This window comes from Malus domestica, chromosome 14 (genome assembly GCF_042453785.1).
Source record: "Malus domestica chromosome 14, GDT2T_hap1".
Lineage (NCBI taxonomy): Eukaryota > Viridiplantae > Streptophyta > Magnoliopsida > Rosales > Rosaceae > Malus > Malus domestica.
Genome location: NC_091674.1, coordinates 18926855 through 18939238, shown reverse-complemented (window position 1 = coordinate 18939238; position 12384 = coordinate 18926855). Strand labels below are relative to the sequence as shown.

General features: G+C 38.6%; 1 long non-coding RNA gene across 1 annotated transcript; it reads left to right on the top strand.

The window, feature by feature from the left end:
• Positions 1–9968: 9968 nt before the first annotated feature.
• LOC108172462 (uncharacterized) lies at positions 9969–10988 on the top strand. Its single transcript, XR_001789010.3, has 3 exons — positions 9969–10089; positions 10430–10493; positions 10728–10988. It is a non-coding gene; the product is annotated as an uncharacterized lncRNA (long non-coding RNA).
• The last annotated feature ends 1396 nt before the right edge of the window (positions 10989–12384 follow it).

Here is a 12384-nt window from a genome sequence, read left to right as displayed (position 1 = left end):
TTACTAGAAGCTGGATGAATTTGCCCAACGAAGTCCATTGCCCATCCTCTAAAGGGCCAAGGCTTGACCACAGGTTTCAAAAGTATTGAAAGCACATGTTGGAGTGGCCCATGTCTTTGGCATTCTTCACATCTTCGGGCATAATCTTTACAATATTTCTCCATCTTGGGCCAGAAATAACCATATATCCTAAGCAGCCTCCTTATCTTGGTTCCAACTTGATGAGCTCCATAGATTCCTTCATGCACCTCGGCCATGACTCTCATAGACTCTTCCAAGCCTAGGCATTTTAACATTAACCCGCCTGGAGTCTTCCTTAGTAGATTTTCTTCCCACAAGACGTACTTAGTCGCTTGTTGTCTATCATTCTTACTTGTAGGGAAGGAAAGATCTTTTAAATACCGAAGGACATATGTCCTCTAGTCTTCGACTTCCACTTTTTCAATCATTACATCTAGGCTAAATCCCCTATCCAAAATGGAAGGGAGATCTTTTCTCTGGACTTCTTTGTCTCTCTCAAACTTCCTTTCTTGGATCTGTACTCTCAAGGCCAATTGTGTCATCTCGTTGGCAATCTCATTGACTTCTCTAGGTATATAGGCAGCTGATATTTCTGTGCCACAATAGCTCAATAATTGGGTGGCTGCCAAGTAATAAATGGCCATAGTGATGTGTCTGCATCTATATTCCCCATTTAACTGATTGATTACCAATTCTGAGTCACCAAACACTTCAACTTCAGTTGCCCCCAATTCTATCAAGATTTTTAGGCTAATTATCAAGGCTTCATACTCTGCCCGATTGTTGGTAGTTTCTTGATAATCCAAGAAGAATGAATAACAATGGTGAGTACCTCTAGGATCAATAATAACGATCCCAGCTCCAGCAGCATTTTGGGTGCAAGATTCATCAAAATACAGCTTCCATGGGATAACCCAAGGGTTGGATATCCTTTATACCTCTTGCTGAATCCATTATTCTCTGCCACGATGGCTTTGCTTGGTAAGATCAAGATGTTAGCCACCTTCAAGGTTCCTAAGATGTTGATTATTTCTCATTGGGACTCTTGATGCTGGGCTAAAAAGTCTGAAATTGCCTGCCCTTTGACTGCCCTCTGAGGTACATACTGAAAACTGAATTCGGACAATGCCAAATTCTACTTCCCAATTCTTCCTGTCAACATAGGTTCGCCATCATGTATTTAATCACGTCGATCTTGAAGATGATATGGATGCGGCAAGGTAACATGTAATGCCTTAACTTGCAAGCAGTAAAGTACAAAGCCAAACATAGTTTCTCCACTGAGGTATATCTTGTCTCCACCTCAGTAAAGAGGTAATATACGGCTTGTTCCTTTCCGTCTTTGTTGTTTTGGGCCAGCAAGCTTCCAATTGATATCTCCGAGGCAGAGATGTAAAGTTTTAATGGATTTCCCATCTGAGGTGGCATAAGCACTAGTGGAGAGGCTAAGTAAGCTTTTATGCTATTGAAAGTTTCTTAATGTTGCGGGCCCCATTCAAAAGAGTTAACGGCTGAATCTTGCCCGCTAAATTAGCAATAAATCTCCTCAGGAAGTTGACTTTTCCTAGCAACCTTTGCAGTTGTACCTTATTGGTGGGTGAAAGTGATTCCACTATTGTCCGAGCTTTGTTTTTATCGACCTCTACTCCTCTCTGATGAACGAAGAATCCCAAAAAGTTGCCCGACCTTACTCTAAAAGTGCACTTCTTAGGATTCATCTTTAACTTATGGATCCTCATTCTTGTTAAGGCTTGTTTGAGATCTACCAAATGTTGTTCATCAGTCTTGGATTTCACCACAATATCGTCAATATATACTTCCATGCTATGGCCAATTAGGTCATGAAAAATGGCATTCATTGCTTTTTGATAAGTGGCACCAGCATTTTTGAGCCAGAATGACATCACCACATATTCATATGCTCCAACATGACTTGGACATCTAAACGCCGTTTTATGTATATCTTCTTTAGCCATTTATATCTGATTGTATCCTGCATTTCCGTCCATGAAAGACAGAACTTTGTGTTTGGCTACTGCATCTATAGATAAGTCGGCCATTGGCATGGGATATTCATCTTTAGGCGTGGCTCCATTAATGTTTCTATAGTCAACACAACACCTAACTGCTTTAGTTATGGCTTTTAATACAGGAACAATGTTGGCCAACCACTCAACATATTTGGTAGGCCTAATAAATCCGGCTTTTACCAGTCTTTTGATCTCTTTTTTAACCTTCTCCTCGATTTCTTTTGACATTCTCCGTGGTGCTTGCTTGATAGGTTTAAACCTCTCCTTAATAGGCATCTTGTGTTTTACTAAGGTTGGGTCTAAACCTGGCATCTCAATGTAATGCCAAGCAAAACAATCTTTGAATTTATGCAGAAGGTTGACAATCCCTGCCCGATCTTTGATTTTCAACAAACCACTGATCTATATATGTCTTGGATCTTCCTCCGTCCCTAGATTAATGGTCTCCAAGGGATCTTGCACCTATGGGTCGGTTTGTCAGGCTCTGCACACAAAAACTCAACCAGTTCTGAACTCTCAGGCAAATCTTCTGGCCCGTCCAAGTCATATATACATTCAGCTATTTGGATGGTCGCTTCTAGCTTTTTCCCAAAACAATCCTCTTTAATCATCTGGCTACTTGAGGCTTCTCTGCTCTAGCCATTTTCTTCTTTGGCTGAGCTTTCCTTTTCCTGTTTTTTCTCTCTCCCATATACCAACAATATTTTTATTAAAGACCTGACTGTGATCACTTGGTCCTTTCTTTTATGCTTTGACATTTAAAAGTGTTGGGGAGTCGGGATGATATAGGGCCGATCCCATTCTTCCCTTGTAAAAGTTAGCCCTTGTTCCAAAAGCTTTTGGGCCATCACCTTGGTTGGGCGGCCGTTCTTATCAGCTCCTGAACATTGAATAATCCCAATGCTGGGATTATAGAAGTTGGCTTTTGCAAAGTTAGCTGTAGGGAGAAATGGCCGTGATTCGGCCTCTACCATCTCCCAAAATCCAAGTCCTGCTTCCCATTCCTCATGGTAGACGGCCGTTTATTAGTGTAAAGTAGATGGCACAGAGAGACTCTGATGAATCCAATCTTTGCCTAGTAAAACTCTATAAGTGGAAATGCTGTCCACAACGAAAAAGGCCAAGATAATTTATTTTGATCCTAAATCCACCTTTAACGGTAGTATCCCATATGTCTTGGTGATAACTCAGGAGAAATTAAAAACTGTAAGATCGGTGGGAATAAGATCCCCTTCACTCTTACACATCTTCTTCATCTGCTTGTATGGTAGCATATTAACTGCGGCCCCACCGTAGATCAAGACCCTTTTGAAGGGTACTCCCTTCAGGTGTGCAGTTACTTATATGGGCTTGAGATGGTTGGCCATGCTTGAATTTGGGTGGACAAAAACCATTTTTGTCCGAGTATATCCTCTCAGGCTTCCTTATTGATGGTTCGAGCAATCCAGTTTGGTTAGGTTCTCCTTGTCCCATATCCTCAACACTAACATGCGCCATCATGGGTTCTGTAGCCAGGTAATCACCTTCCATGATTGATCATGCTCGGCGTGAAACATGGCTGATAAAAAATATGTCATGTTTACATGGAAGTCATTGGGCCCAGGTACATCTCCTTCCTTGCCCCCTATGTGGTTCATAAACCAATCTAACCAGGCTTTCTTTACCTCTCTCGGGTGAGATTGTTCCAAAACAGCTTGGTTCTGGGCTCAACTTAGGTGTTGGCATCATTACCATATCTTCATGAGCTCTTCTTAGGATTCTATATTTTCCCGGGTGAAGGCTCGTTGATGCATGGTCTTTTTCCCCTTCAGTATTACTACTGACTTTCTCTACCTCTTTCTTGGTTCTCCAGCAAATTTGATTATTTCCTTAATTATGTACCTTGTTTACCTCTCCTTTTTTTTATAGGTTTCTGAGGTGGTAGGGACCTTCAATGAGTTCATGTGGGCTTTATGTTGCCTTTGGACTCTCTTGATCATGGAAGCTCCCATCTCTTTAACGGGTTTTCCGTCCCTTCCAACTATATACCATCTCCGCCCGAGTCGGGCAACATTCTTTTTAGTGACCGGGTTCACTGTCTTTTCTTTTATTCTAACATCACTGGCATAACTTGATTGAGGTGGCTTTACGTCTACCCACCTTGGTGTCTCGGCCTTCTTGTCTTCTACTTCTTCTGAAGCTTCATAGTTTCTGAATACTTCTGACAAGTTCTTTGGTTGAGAGTCTCCTCCCAACCTCTGAAAGACGCTCCGAGAGGTTTCCTTTTTGGCTGCCCACATGATATCTCTGCGGGATTCCTGCTCTTTTTTTCCTCTTCTCTTAATCAATTTCTTATCGAAGATGGCTTCTGCAGTTGGTACTTCTAGCTCGCACTCACATTGACATTTATTGCACAAAACCACCCCTTTGATTATTGCTGCCTTAAGCTTTTTAGGCAACTTGATAGCTTCTTCCGTCGGCCTATCAGTTTGTCACCTTTCAGCTCTTACTTCCTTGGTAGCTTTTTCTTTCCTTTTCTCTGCCCACGTTAAATTGATCATGTTTACGAGGGCTTGTAGAAAAGGATCAGCACCTGTTACCGCATTAGTTTGAGATTCTCCCAATGTTTGCACTATTTCTAGCCTGTATTGCCCCCTGTTATTCAATGAGAACGACAAAGGGTCAGACAACTTGGGCTTCTTAATCTCATTCAAAGCTAACTGGCTGGCTCTGGTATCTTCCTTGTTCTTTTCCTTATCCCATTCTTTTTTTAGTAAAGGGAACAAGGAAACAACTGGTTCTTTCATAAGGCTAGTCTGATTTGCTGCCCTTCCAACATTATCATTTTCTGGAGTAGAGTGCTCCAGATCTGACCTTTTTTGCGGATTCATGGAACAGCCTTTGTCCATTTCTTCTTTAGCTCCCCTAAAGTTCCTTTCCATATTTAGAGAACATCTCTCTAGGCTTTTCAAGATAGCCATCAGGGTAGCCTGTAGATCTTCTTTTGTAACCCTCTCATTTGATTTCTCAGAAGGGGTCGGACTTCTCGTCAAGATAGGTCCTTGTAAATCTTCAGGGAGATTTGTCATGTTGGATCTCAGTGTGAGTGGGGCAGTCTTTGCATTGATCCCCACTCGAAGGTTTGTTCTTTCGTTTGTCTTCATGGCATACAAGATTTGGTCCCATCGGGCGTGCCAAAACTATGTTTGGGCAGGAATGTTGCCTATAGGCGTTTCTGGCTCGAGCATACAGCTCCCTGCGGAGTTGTCACTTTGGTTGACTGTCGGGTTCTTGCTTTGTTCGTCGGGCTACAAGAAGAGGACAAAGTTAATTATGAAAGGTGCCTTTGTCGAGCCCTAAGTATAGGCCGTGAGGCTCACAATCAAAACTAATTTAAATGCTGAGGCGTGCCACTGCCATCTCAGTATGGCATATGTAAAATGAGTAGATTTAAGCCGATTACTTGTGCCCCAAGTTACTTTGACTTCTCATTATCAAATGATTGTCGTGGATGGGTTAAGTCCACATTAGATTCTTTTCTATGCCTTGAGATCAAGGACTTTTGTTTACCTTGTATTGTAAAAGGGCAGAGGTCCGGATCTAATCAAGGCATTAAGTGGATTCACTCTTAAGATAGTAAAACCATTTAACTAAAACCAGATCTGAGAGTAAGTTGAACTTTAGATCATTAAAAGACCTAAAATGATTTGAATACATATTAGGGAATTCATTACAACACCAGATTTATTAACTAAAAGATAAAACAAAGGGAATCGGACAAGATTGAACCTTGTCGGGTAAGGCTGGACCTTTTGCCATTTTTTTCTATGCAACTATAGGGATCTGAGGGTTTTAAGAGAGAATGGATGACAAATAAATTTACACAAGAGAATCGATACTACTGGTGAGCAGCAGAGCTATTAAACTAGACAAAAGATGGCTTTTGTGAGGGCTGATCCTGAAAAGGATTGAGGTTGGGGGCTGACTACAGCTTCATATGCAAATCTGGCTTGAGCAGAGTTTGTGTATTTGTTTGTTTGATTAGTTGAGTGTCCTTGTCTCTGGGCCCTCTTCCTCCTTTTATAGGCGAATTAGCCTAACTGCTTGCAGCATGGTTCCTGCTCGAAAGCAATATAAGGGGTAGTGGCTCATCATCAATTTACGTACTTTACCATTCAGAAGGTGCTTTTGGATTGAGAGTAGGTTGATTTCCATCAAGTGTCACTTCCATATAGGCAACTTACTCCTACTTGCTCTTGCATTAATGTGGAATCATCATTTTGCCTTGGGCTGGACGGATAGGTTTGATGTTGGGCCTTTGGGCAGAGTCCTACCTCCTGGGCTTCTTTTTCGGGCTTCTCTTCCTTCAGCCCAAAGTTCAAATATTTAACCCAAACACCTATTGCTTAAGTTCTAAGATTTAACTAACTTGCCTGTTAGAGAACCTTTGGCCAGTACCATACCGATACCTTAGATTAATTACAGTTGTTTGCTCTTGTTTGTAGGCGGCAGATCTTGCACAACTCAATAATCCACAGTATGCGGAATTTTGGTTCCAACATGTTACGTTAACTTATGGCTACTATAAAACGAATTAGCGGGTGTTTACTTCCTAAAAACGAGTACTTGTACCATTTTGAAGTGGTTTGAGGTTCACAAGCAACACAAAGTTGGTTGTAAAATTGTGCTGGTGTTATATATGAAAACAAGTGCTTATGCGGTTCGAGATTGGATAGGTTTGGGACTGACTCTAATACAGTTCTATAAAGTTTTAGTCCTCTAGATTGGACTTGCTTAACTTAATTAGTCTAGTCCCATTGTTTGTAAGTTCCAAACATAAGATGGACATAAGTCCATTTAATTGATTAGTTAGTCTTGTCCTAATGGGCTCAACATTCAAATTTTGTCTAAATTTACTAATCAAACATTAAAATAACTGAAAAAAATAATTATAAGTGACTTATAGCTTAGTTGTTAAGAGTACTCTCCCTTGCATCTGAGGTCTTGTGTTCGAACCCCTTCCTCATAGTTTAATATAGATTATCTTGTCGCTTGTAAAAAAATGAAAGAAAAACCAAGATGCCAACATTGATGGAAATTATAAAATTATATGTATTTAAACAAGGGTTAATTACATTTTGCACCCTTTAGATTTTAACTAGTTTTCAAAATGAGGCATGAGGTTCTAACTTTCTCACATTGCACCATGAGATATTGCTATATTTATATATTTTGTCTAGTTGAACGTTTAATCCTTTAGAAATTGATGCTATTTTTGTTCATGTGGTACAGGGCATACGCGTTAGCCCATATAAGGACTTCATAATCACTGTTTCATCAATTAATGTATGATATAAAAATCTATCCGACCAAAAACATAAATTCATACAATCTCAATACTTTATAGTGTAAAATGAAAAAAAAAAATTTGTAAAATGTAGTTAGCCATATAAAAAAGGAAAACTAATGAAAAGGGCTTGAAAACTTTGAGTTTTAATGATAAGGACAAAATAAAGGGTAAAGTGAACAGTACCAGGATTGACTTTTTAGTGTAAAAATATGGTTTTTCGTTAAAGTGAACAGTACCGGGTGCTTTTCGTTAAAGTTCCCTATAAAAAATTCATAGTACCTTCAGATATAGGCTTTAAATTGATGCTTCTAAAACCCTTAAGTTTTGCATATATAAATAAACAACCAATATATCCTTCTATCAATTATGGTAAACTTGTCACAAATATTCTTTTGTAAGATCGAGGATTTTCTTTGGTGTCTATATGCTCATTCTGTTGCTCAGAAATTGAAACACCTCACCTATTTTTCGGTTGTAATTATTCTCGCCAAATTTGGTCTTCATGTTTGCGTTGGTTTCAGGTGGACATAATTTTTGATGACATTTTAAGTATTTTTTCCTATCCTCTTGAACATGGTTTTGGCTCTCAAGTTCAAGTTTTTTGGTGGGGGATGATTGGCGCGGGTTGTTATTCTATTTGGGCAGCCCGCAATGCAATGCGTTTTGAGGAATTATCTACTCATGTTTCTAATATTGTTCGTGATATTAAGTTGCAACTGATTGAGATTGATTCTTTGAGCACTGGTACCGTGAAAAACTCTGTGTTTGATCTTTGTATTCTTCGTGCCATTGGAGTTAAAGGTCGTCTAGCCAAAGCTCCTCGTATTCATGAGGTTCTATGGCTGCCACCTCCTATTTCTTGGATTAAACTGAACAATGATGGTGCGGCTCGTGGTGCTCATGGTTTAGCGAGTATTGGGGATATTTTTCGAGATCATTTCCGCAGTTGTTTAGGCTGTTTTGCAGCTTCCATTGGAATTGCTTATTCTTTAGAAGCAGAGTTGCATGTGGTTATTCATACCGTGGATTTGGCTTGGGTAAATGGTTGGAATTATTGGTGGATCGAATGTGATTCTTCTTTAGCGGTCCTTTTTCTTTCTTCCACTTCTCACAATATTCCTTGGCGTCTATGTGTTCGTTGGATTAATTGCCTTGCTCTTCTCGTGTCGCTCATATTTTTCGAGAGGGTAATGCAGTTGCCAACTTTTTGGCTAATTTTGTTGTGGATCATTCTGGGAGCTTATATTGGTACTCTTGTCCTCCTTGTGCAACTTCTGCTTACATTCATAACCTTTCTTCACGACCTAATTTTAGGTTTTGCTAGTTTCTTTGATAGTTGCAAAAGTATTAACTTTCATTGAGGCGGTTCGTGCTGGATTTTGCGGTTGCCACCATGCTAACTTTGAATTTCTTCTTGTTGTTTATTTTCATTGATGTTTCTTTGTTTTTCCCTTAGCGGGTTTTGGCTTCGTCCCCTGCTTATATTGTTTACTTTTCTTTATTTAATAAATTCTGAGATAGGGGACGCCGGGGGGGGGGGGGGTGTCGTTCTATCAAGGAGTTAGCTCTTTCTAATCGCTCTGAGCAGGAAGAAAGTAGCTTACTTGTAGTTAACGGCTAATCCTGGGGTTTTGTTCTTTCTTTCCGCATTGTGCGGGTTTAGAGAGTAAGTTTTCTACTGTTATAGTCCGACGACCAAGCCTTATACGTAGCTCGACTCGCCTAATCCATTATCATCCTTATTAAAAAAAAAAATTATGCTCCTTGAGGATAACATCATTGCCTTGTTGATTTCTTTTCTTCTTCTATTTCTATAATGAGCCCGACCAATTTATAGTTATATGACCCTCTAATGTATTCATCCTATATCAAGAGGAAAGATGCACATGCACATGAAGAAACTTTTTGCTAATTTACGTTTACGCCAGCCAAATTGCACCTCCTCCTAGCTAGACAAAAACTGGATTTTATTCTGGACATATGCATACACACACGTATATATTATAGCAGTGATTTTGATTCGCAGAGACCAACACGCATAATTAATTCCCGTTTTTGGGGTCATATATCAAGATGGAGTTCATCAGCCGCAAAACTAAAGGTATTCCATGCATGCACGTTATCTGTTGGGTGCACATATGATATATGTTGGGGCACTGAGTAATGGCGCGGCTCCTGGCCACTTACTCTTATACCATATATGTGCTGGACACAACACATGCAGGCAGCCGTGAATCACTATGATATTTATATATACTAAAACCCAAACCGGGTGGTACTGTTCTATAACAGTGTTTTGACGTGATTGCCCTTCACTCCTGCTAAGTCTGAGGCTTTTTTCCCTGTTTAGAATAGTAAATTTACAGCTTTGCCCTCATTTGGTGCTCTCGGCTGCTTATGCTTGGCTTAGACTTTGTTTCACATATATATTATATATTCTATATATACTAAAACCCAAACGGGTGGAACACTGTTCATGAACAGTGAAAGTAACAGTGTTCTTCCATTTTCACCCCTGCTTCTTTTTTGTTATTTCAACTTTGCCCTTCAACATTTTTGTCTGGATCCTTTTCTTTCCTACTTTCTGCAGTGATTCCTTTTCACTGCTTTTGGTCCTTTTTTTTCCCATTTCTTTTGCTTATCTTCGTTTGTAGCCATCTGCTCTCTCCTCTCTTCGCCTCTGTTGGTCTTAAAGTAATTAGTTTTGTGGTCAGTTCTTCTAATCTTGCATCTAAAACTTTTTTATGCAACTGTATGATTGTGTTCTGTTCAATTTTAGATGTTAGAAGCTTTTAATATTTTTGGGTTCAATTTTAAATGGGTTGTTGTTTTCGGAGTTTTCGTTTGATGACAGAGATGGGGTTTTTAGGGAGAAACTTTTAATCCGTGAGTTTTTTAGTTAGGTTGTGTTATGGCTCTTGACAGATGGATTGTAAATGGATTTTCTGTTGAAATTGTTTCTCTTCTCTCACTTTTTGGTTTTTTTTTTTTTTTTGTGTCATCGGGTTTTGCATGTGGGTGTATAATCAGGTTTTCTTTTGAATTTCAGGGGATTCAGGTTTTTATTTTTCTGGAACTTTTGTCTGCAGCTTTGGAAGACATTTGTGCTTAAGGTGAGAAACTTTGGGTGCTTGCTTTTGGGTTTTGTTGTAGAATTAATTATTTTTTTTTAAGACGTACCTTCGTGGGAATTCATTTGTTCTTCTTTTTTTCTTGCATCTGAAAAATGTCACATGATGTGAGTTTATAATTAAATATGAATATCAAAATGGGTTTTCTGTGCAAATTTTCTTTTTCTGATTTTATAGAACCGAAGAGGATGTTAACAATATTTTACATTGTTTTAGTACCCAGGTTTACATCATGAGCTGAAGATCCAAGATCATTTTGGCAGAGACTTAGATATTGAAAACACTAATTTTGTTCTATATTTTGTACTTTAATGTCCAACTATTTACATGTTTTACACACTTATAACACCCGCAGCAACGCGCGGGCACTATGACTAGTAAGCATCTATAATTCCGGTAACAAAAATGCTATTTTTATCATCTATTTATATCATCTCTCTAATAAAAATTGGACCCCACATGTATTAGCTGGCCTTATTTCTATGACCATCTCCAACCCTTAGGGATAAAACTTAAAAATTTAAGTCAGAAAATTTTAAACCATAAGCCAGAAACTGATTTTCTCCTTCAACCCTTGTAGCTTAAAATTTTAGCCCGTGATGATTAAATTAGCCTAACTTTTTGTTTTTAGTAACTTTTTTTTTAAATAAAATTTATATAGATTATCTTAATTTATTTTTATGAACATTTTAGTCTAAAAATATTTAAATTCTAATAAGTAACTAAAAATCATACAAATACATATGTATTTATAAAGTTTTAAGTTAAATTTGATTTAAAAACAAAAAAGGTTTGAAATATGATAGTTTGATGGGTCCAAAATAATTTAAGTCAGGCTTAAATCTTGAGAAAAATCTAGCCCAGAAATATATTTTCTCCCATGGGCTTATTTTAGCCCGTAGTTGGAGATGGTTTGAGGGGGTTTTAAAGCTTATATTTTAAGCCTTATCCCATAGGTTGGAGATGGTCTTAGAGAGAGAGAGAGAGAGAGTATAATAATGGTATAAATAGATGGTAAGTGTAGCACTAGTCTTCTAGTAATGTCCGCATTTTTAAGTTTCTCTTAACTCCTCCTATATATGCTTCATTAAGAAATAGAATACAAAACAATCAAACAAGTCCTTTTTCTAGTAGGCCTATTTTAGAGAGAAAGTAGAGAGAGTGCGGCTGAGAAGAGAGAGAAAAGAGGCTTGAGGAATTCGGTGATGACATCCTCATGTCTTGTGCCTTTATTTATACTAGTAAGGGAGAAAGAAGCTTGCACTCCAAGTAATGCAAACACTAATAGGAAAGATCTTCTAGCTTTCGTAGGATATCTACGCACATTCTACCAAGATTTGCACAATCGCCTATCTAATTAAAAACTACAACATCTACTTGATTAAGTAAATACTCAAGCAGTCGACGCATCAGATAAATGTAGAAGCAGTTGATGAAATTGTTTTGTCTAGTCGACAAAAGTGGCAAATGTGTGTTTTAATAGAGATTGCATAGTCTCACCAAAAGTTGGCTATGGTAAAACCTAAAGGGACAAAACTCATAGTCTAAGGAGAAAAATTGAAGTTAATATAACATGTCGGCAAGGTTGTCTTGGGATATGATCTATTTGACTTAAATCTTTTGATACTTTACTGATGTGATGTACATGCAATAAGCTTGGGTCGACTTTGTTTATGTATCCTTACTTGATCTGGTCAATACATGCGGCATCGTCTTCATGGATTGTTGTTGGGACATAAACGTGGATGAAGGTCTTTGAGTGCTTTAAATGTGCTTTTACGAAGCCTCTCGCAAACACATGTAGCATTGAGTAGGGAGGTGAGCTTGGCATGGTTCAATGATGTCGCAACTAAGGTCTTGTGTGGACATATGA